Consider the following 8,203-nt stretch of genomic DNA (forward strand, 5'->3'; position numbering starts at 1 on the left):
AATGGCTTCAGAATACAACATGTGTAAATATTAAGAAAACATAAAATGGAGGTCAAGGAGCGTTAAAGTTAGAAGGTCTAGATCGTGCCTGGTCAGAATTCTACAAAAGAATATGGAAAATAGAGATGTCAGTATAGAAAGAAATAATGGCTGCTACTAGTAATTTAGTAGCACTTTCCAATACTGACAACAGACTGGAACACAGATTCAGGAAAACTCCTTGAAACCTTGTAGAGCAACAGCTCCCACCACACACCCGGAGACACGCCTAGTGACATTGCAGCTTGCCAAAGATAAAGGAACACAGACAAAACACCTACCAAGGAATGACAGAAGCTAGAATGGAAGCCAGAAGATGATGAAAACTATCTTCAAAAAGTAAAGAAAATAACTATCAAAGAACTATACATGTTGTGAAGCTAGTTGAAATAAAGTTTTTATCAGACATACAAACACTGAATTTTTAGCACTAATCTCTTACTAAAGGATCTTCTAAAGGATGCATCTCAGGGAAAAGGAATATATACTAGAGGGAAAATGTACAAGAAGAAATGGCATTTTTTTTAAAAGGCCCAGTGATGGAGAAATTAGTGTCCTCACTAATTTGTCCTCAGAGATTTCCTGTAATCTACAACTAGTAAGTGAGAGAATCACCCTTAATATCTTGGTCTGTGTGTCTCAAAGCCTGTATTCTGTCTATATCTAACACGTGGCCCAGCTGTATTAGTCTACTAAGGTTGCCATAACAAAATACCATAGACGGGGTGTCATAAACAATAAAAATTTATTTTCTCACTGCTCTGGAGTCTGAGAAGTCCAAGATCAAGGTGCTGGTTGATTTATTTTCTGGCAAGAACTCTTTTCCTGGCTTGGAGACAGCTGCCTTCTCTCTGTGCCCACACATGGAGAAGAGAAAGAGAAATCTCTCTCTCTCTCTCTCTGCCTCTTCTTATAAGGCCACAATCTGGTCAGATTGGGACCCCATCCTTGTGACCTCATTTAAATTATCTTAATTATCTCTTAAAGTCCTTATCTTCAGATCCAGTCACATTGGGGCTTAGGACTTCGACATAGGAATTTGGGGGGAAAGGGGTTCAATTCAGTCTATACCACCTGCCTTCCATAGAGTTTTCTCTAAATTCCTGCAAGTTAGTTATAGACCCTATAATGAATTCATTCTAGTCCCTAAATGCTGAAAGGGGAAGTTTGGTGCTCCTCACTGCAAACTCATTCCCCACCCATTTCTTCTCTGCTTTGTGCCTCAGGAGGTTAACCCTTGCAGAAGCTCTGTTTGTTGTCAGATGACTGATTGTATCTGGCTCATAGAATGCACTGGCAGGAGATGGATAGGTTGGAAGAGAGAAAAACCAGGGTATTTCTTCCCTACTCCTCCCTTGCTTTAGTACCACATATTGGGCAGCTGCTGTGTTCTTCCAAAACTACAGTTCTAACTGAACAGTCCTTTTCCCATGGTCCTAGTTCTTACTGGGTTCTAGTAACATTATTTCTTCTCTTTGTCCCTTCAGCCCAAGAGATGGTAACGTTACTAGTCCCTGGATGGCCCACTAGCCTTTAATTTGTTCCTGGAACCCTGTCTACATTAGGGTTAGGACTGTAAGGAATTCTGTCATTAACATCTCTTCATTTAAACCCTGTGAAAGGTGAATCCCCTATCTTCCTAGGACCCAGGACCAGACCAGCCTTGCTTAAATATTGTTTTCAATTTAAAGCTCAGGTAATATGGGACTTCCATGCCATTCCACATTTGTATTTGGAAAAAAAAACTCATATGTACATAGACGTCCATCTCATTTAGAAGGGAAAGATGAAAAACAGATGGGGGGAAATGCTAGAAGGAGAGAAAGGGATCTTGCAGACTTGCATAAAGAAATTGTCCTTTATATTGTTAGAAAATCCTAACTTGCCAAAGGGCCTCTCACAAGGGAGCCATATAGAAAAAAATGCCCTTTCGTCTTCTTATGAATAAATTGAACATCATTACCCAAGTATTGTTCGTTCCTCTAATGGAAGGGTTACAAGAGGAGATCATTCATTTTCTTTATGACTCATTTTTTTTTCACTTTTTCACCTTTGAAATGAGAATAAGTAGAAATTTTCAGTACTTTAGTTTAAAATAGGTCATTTCCCTCTCTCTGTCAAAGAAGTCTTACTTCCCTAAATTGTGTGATTGGGTGTATTCAGGGAGTTTCTCTAGGCTGTGTAGCTGCATATCAAAATCAGTGTCATTCTCAGTGTTGGAAATGTGTGGTGGAAACCTGCTGGGATTGCTTTGTAAATGCATAGGTAGGTCACAAAAGTCAAGTCAGTAGGTTGAAAAGAGGACTAGGGATAGTCTCCAGCCAAAGCCATACAAGTGGACAGTGGGCAGGGGCAGGGAGGTTCAGATGCTGTGATATAAAGTCAAGAGGGGAGCCAAAGAATAGGGCAAGAAGCTCTCCTTGGTGCCAAGCCTTGTTGCTAAGACTGAGAACAGTCTGAGAGAATGTCCTTTTCCACTTACTAGAATTCCATGAGATCAAGGAAATGTACCTAAGGGAGAATAGCTCAGGAACTTATGTTAAGTTCATTAAGAATCGGAAAAAAAAAACTTATGCTATTCATATATTATATAGAGATTATAGCCTTAAGCTCCCCAATTCTACCTTAGATGTGTCCCAAACCATCAGTGTTGACACTGTGTGAGGTCAAGGCAAGAGAGAGCAATGAGTCAGGGAGGGAGGAAATTGCTTTTCACTGAGACAAATGCTTGTCCCCTTGGTGCCCAGGGTCATGGTGACCCAAGAGGGAAGCCAAGGCTAATAGTAGGCAGCATCTCTAGGACCTTCAGGGCAGAGGGTTCCAGCCTTAGTTTATTCTGTTAAACACCTTGAACATTGGAAACATGACTTCATGACTTCATATTCCCAATGCCGAGAACTGGTTTTGCCCTCTACTAGGTAAATAGTAAAGGTTGACTGAGTGCAAAAACATTCCTACTTCTGGTCTCTCATTCCCTACCCTTACCTTAGGAATGATGGCCGCAAGGAGACTGCGCCTTGGTTGGACCTCCCACCTTGCCTGTCACAGCAGCCACTCTGCTACAGTGCGTGGTCGCTAAAGTTCAGCTAAAAGTCTAGGTAAGAGTTGTTCCAGGAGGAGGATGGGGTGAACTTTTCAGCCAGAGGCTGGCCCGGGGAAAGACTTCAGAACTTGCCCCTGCAATGCTTTAACAGCAATAAAGTCAAATGGTACTTTTCATAAAGTGAAATTCACAGCAGCTCTCTGTGGTACGTAGGGCTACCGGCCAGATACACCCGACAGAAAGCGCCTGCCTTGCTCTCTCTGCACAGAATGATGACACAGGGGTAACAAAGGGAAATACCTGGGAATGTCAAGTCAAACAAATTGTAGGTCTCTCTGCTATGTTGTTCTGTGACCTTGTTCTGAGGCAAGTCACACCCGCAGGAGGGACATTCAGAATAAGCATGTTTGTCATTTGAGGCTTCTATCTGCTCTAAAAAGAACTCTAAATCTTCCTTATGGAGGCACTGACATTTAGTTTGGCACATTTTCAGATACTAGAAAAAGAACCATGACTTGACAAAAAAAATATGTCAAGTTAATATAAAGCAGAAGAGGCAATTATTTCAAGGCATTTAGAGAATAAGTTGCATATAAGTGTGCAAATACAAGTTTCTAAGTACTAGGATTTCTATTTTCTTTTTTCTTTTCTTTTTTTTTTTTGTCAATCGTACCTTAAGTAAGGTAACTGTGGCATTTGCAAATCTTCTAAACTCAAGTGAGTTTTTTTTCTTTGTGGCATTCAGGGTTATGTTTGTTTTCTGCAAAGTGTGGTTTCTGTTTCAAAGTCCAAGAGCATCAAATAAGCTACACTTTATCGCATCTAAAGATGAAGGAGGTAGTTTTTCAGAAAAGCTATAGCATCCATTTTAGAGTAAATATTAATCTTAAATTTGGCACGTGTTTATCTGATGAACCTCACTGAGTGTGTTCCAAGTTTCAATTAAATCCTGTACGAGGCAGCAAACCCATTTGTTGATTTGATGGGGATGCTACACTTTTTTTTTATGTGACAAAATGACCCAGAGATGCTCACAACTTAAAATGTAAGGGATCCAGAAAGACTCCTGGGGATACAAAGGCACTTTGGAAACTAGCTGTGCTCTTTGGTATGTGTTGCTATACTTGCTGATTATTTTGCTTTTTTGTGTGTGTTCCAAAAGGGCACCTGATGCTAAATGCCCACCTTTTTCATTGTTCCTCAGCAGTTTCTACATCCTGCAGCTTGTATGGGCCTGACAATTGGAAGTAATATTTGATCCCCCCAAACTAGCCCTTCCATCATTCTACCTTTAAAGACAAAAGACTGGCCCATGGATGGAATTAGAAAGAGGAAGTTTAGGGCCGCCAGGGTGGCTCAGTCGGTTAAGCGTCCGACTTCGGCTCAGGTCATGATCTCCCAGTTCTGGAGCCCCACGTCGGACCCTGTGCTGACAGCCCAAAGCCTGGAGCCTGCTTCCGATTCTGTGTCTCCCTCTCTCTGCCCCTCCCCTGCTCGCACTTTGTCTCTTTCTCTCTCTCAAAAATAAATAAACGTTAAAAAAATAAAGAGAAAGTTCTTTTTCGTAATTCCAACAACAGAACACCTTCTACATTTACTACTGCCCAAGTATCAGTTATTTGAAAGCAGATTAAAAAAAAAAAAAAGCTTTGTGTCAGAAACACTAATATGTCATGCCCAAATCATGTGGAGCCTCTTGAACTCTAAGGGGAAAAGAAGACAGCCAGCTTTCAGACCTTCTGCTTTCCTTATTAACTTTGACCTTAGCCATTTCTCAATCAGCTGCTTACACATCCATTTCATACACTAGAGGTGTAGAAAATTTCATAAGAAAAGCAACCAGCATAAAAATGACTTTTTAAGGAAAGTTCAGCAACCTCTGTATAGATCGAATATGACATGTTCAAGTCACTGACTTCATTTATTAAATGCACTTCCCTGATGTGTTAAATAACTCTTTCTCCTAAGTGCAAAAGGTTTGTGTAGCTCTCCCTGCCCCCTCCCTTCCCATCGCCACGATTTATGATGTTCTCCTGACAGGCTTCATATGTCTAGGGTCCATTAGGTAGGAAGGTAGTTTTACCTCTGGGTGAGTCCTGAAATAATCCGGGGGTGAACATTATTGTTTGGCAGTCTCCCTGGATCTTTATGAAGGAACAAACAAGAAAAAGAATCCGGAACAGAGATATTTATGGAGAGTTTTCTCTTGCATTTAAAACAGGCTCTACAGTTTTCTTTCTATGCAAACTTGTATTATTATTAATTTGTATATAAATGCACAATGCTCTCTCCTTAAAGAACATGTAGAATTGAAAAAAAAGGTGGCATTAAGAAGGTGGTTGGTATAACTGTTTCAAAATAATTTGGGGCCAACGTGGAGCTGCCCAAGTCATAAACTGGGACCACTTGTCGGTACCCTGAGGATGGAAAAGTAAATGCATCATGTATTTAAAACACGGTCTTGTGCCCGTGAATTAGTAAAGGATGTTTATAGATGTGGAATGTTCTAACATTGTCTGGAAACAGCTGCTAATGCTGGATCAGTATCAGGTGTGTGTGTGTGTGTGTGTGTGTGTGTGTGTGTGTGTGTCTCAACCAGACCCACAGGCCCGCAGAAAACTGAAACTTAGTAGGGGATCAAGTGAAAGTTAAGTAGCTGAATAAATTGAGTGCCTGTTTTTCCTGAACTTTTCTCCAGCAGAGTTTGGTGTCGGAGAATACTTGGAAGAACTACCCCGCTTCTGAACATTGTTACTCGGAGAGCTGGCATTTCAGGTGGGAATTATCAGTTTAAAAAAGGGATTCATACTCAGATAAGGATTGAGCCTGCAAATGTTCTGCACAAATTCCTTTAAAATGGAACTGCAAATGTGTCAGTCCTTTTTCTTTCCTTTGAATGGATTTTATTACTAGATTAAGAACTGCCAACTGCCAAGCTCAGTAAAATGTGAAATCATTCATATCTTCTTACCCTGTAACAGGCTGGCTTTTCCAAGCACCTTTCAGTTAAAAGAATAATAACAGTTCTTAAAAATATGAAAATACTGGTTACTGATTACTACCTGTCCTCAGGCCTGGTTCTAACACATTGTCACGATGAAAGAGCTCAGATGAAATCTAAATTTGGTGTTAGAAGTCCATTGCTGGATTAATCATTTGAAATAAAAATGTCATGATTCTGACTCTTTGGAAACTGCTGCACTTAACTTCCAAACTGTTGCTTTTAAAAAGGCTAATTCGGGGTTGGGTACATTAATGTCAATGTCCTATAAAACTGCCAGCTTAAAAAAAAATGTCAGCAGAGACATTTTTTCTAGCCGATGTCAGCACAAAAGGGCGCCTCACTTGTTTCATCTCCAAACAGCTGCATGCTTTCATTGACATTTGGTGACCTTTCTTTGTGCACCCGGCCTAACCTCTTAGGTTATTTCCTGGCCTCCCTTCTGTGACCTTTGACCGAGGCTGACCTTTAGCTGGAGAATGTGACATTTTGTTCTCCTCTAGCTGACATGTGATGCTCTCATTATTCAAAGGTATGTGAAAATAATGACCCCGAGTGACCTTTGAGTTTCCTTTCATTTATTGGTTGTTTTTGGTGGCTGTTTGGCATGTACTGGCCTAGGTGAAGGGGGGTGAGTAAGGATTGGGCCAGGATAAGATGGCCGCTGTCTCTTTTTATTCCGTTTCGAATCCCTTTCCTATTGAACAAGCCACTGTACTGTGGATGACTAAGCCTTGGTAACCTCTGTTTATTGATTTGGGGACAATTTTGGCCTTTGAACAATAGGTCTTTTTGAAATGTAAGAATTTTGGTAGTGAGGGAAGCCACTAGTTTGTTTCTATCTTCTTCCTCCTGATGGTACTTGCATGTTTCTGAAGACCATTTTCCATTTAATAATGCTAACTCTTATAGTTAGAAAATGAACCCATATAGAAAGGTAATCTATAACAAAGTAAATAACTGAAAAATTTGTCATTGATGTTTTGTATATAAATGGTCGGGTTGGATCTTTGAAGGATGCTCCATTCTCAAAATTTTTATATATTTTGTCATATATTTTTAATAAACCTTGATTATCCTTATAGATTTAATGTCATATTAATTTAAATGTATATATATTTATATTTATATATAATATATGATTTATATATTATATATAATTTAGATATATTTATATTTATATACATTTATATTTATATATATTTATATTGTATTTATAATATATATATATTAATATCTGGCTGTGAACAATGGGTCCTGAGTATGAAAAGAGAAAATTAAATTTGAGCACTGACAAAATAATGTTAATAAATTGATAAAGTTATTTTTGGAATTTCAGATTAGAGGCCATTTGTCTGCAAGAATTTAGATATACTGACGATACTTTTTGTCTCCAACATTCTATTAAATAATTTATGACATCTGATATCCAGTTTTTCAACAAGACAAAATGTATTTCTACTGGGGAAAAACAAACAAAACAAACAATCAAACAAAAAAAAAGGTAAGGAATTGACATCCCTATATATATATATATATATATATATATATATATATGTATATCACTTATCTGATGGTATTTTGCTCAGAGTCAAGTCTCACTTCATAAAATTAATTGCCTCTAGAATAGATCTAGCACGGCACAAAATTGGATTGCTCAGCCAAAATTTAGTATGGTCATTAGCTCTGAGTTTTCATAACTTTTGAGATGCTGATGATGAGTTTACAGGTTGTTTTAAGTACAGCAACAACTACATAGTCTTCCACAAAAACATGGGGCCCTCTGACTACGCACATTCAGGTAATTATAGAAGGGCCCATCATTCCTAAACTATCCTATTCTCCTAATTTCATCTCCAAACATTTGAAGAGAAAAAAATTACACATTATGTATTTTCTTTTGGATATACTAAAAATGAGACTTGAATGCTATGGGACTTTTCCCACCAATGACTTAATCCATTGTTTGAACCTGAATTTAAGAAACATTGGCATAGGGAACTACTTTCCTTCAAATAAGCTATGGTAAAACCATCCTTTCTCATTCCTGAATTGATGGGACTAATTTCAAAGTCTTCAAAAAGACTAATTAATGGGGACAAGAGAGGCAGGTGCCTCAA

At 38.8% G+C, this 8,203-nt stretch overlaps 1 long non-coding RNA gene across 1 annotated transcript; it reads left to right on the forward strand.

Annotated features, from left to right (window-relative positions):
• The first annotated feature begins 5,783 nt into the window (after positions 1-5,783).
• Positions 5,784-7,580, forward strand: LOC123379789. The gene is made up of 3 exons (XR_006584661.1): positions 5,784-5,857; positions 6,506-6,615; positions 7,423-7,580. It is a non-coding gene; the product is annotated as an uncharacterized LOC123379789 (long non-coding RNA).
• The last annotated feature ends 623 nt before the right edge of the window (positions 7,581-8,203 follow it).

The sequence above is a fragment of the Felis catus genome, chromosome C2 (genome assembly GCF_018350175.1).
Source record: "Felis catus isolate Fca126 chromosome C2, F.catus_Fca126_mat1.0, whole genome shotgun sequence".
NCBI lineage: Eukaryota > Metazoa > Chordata > Mammalia > Carnivora > Felidae > Felis > Felis catus.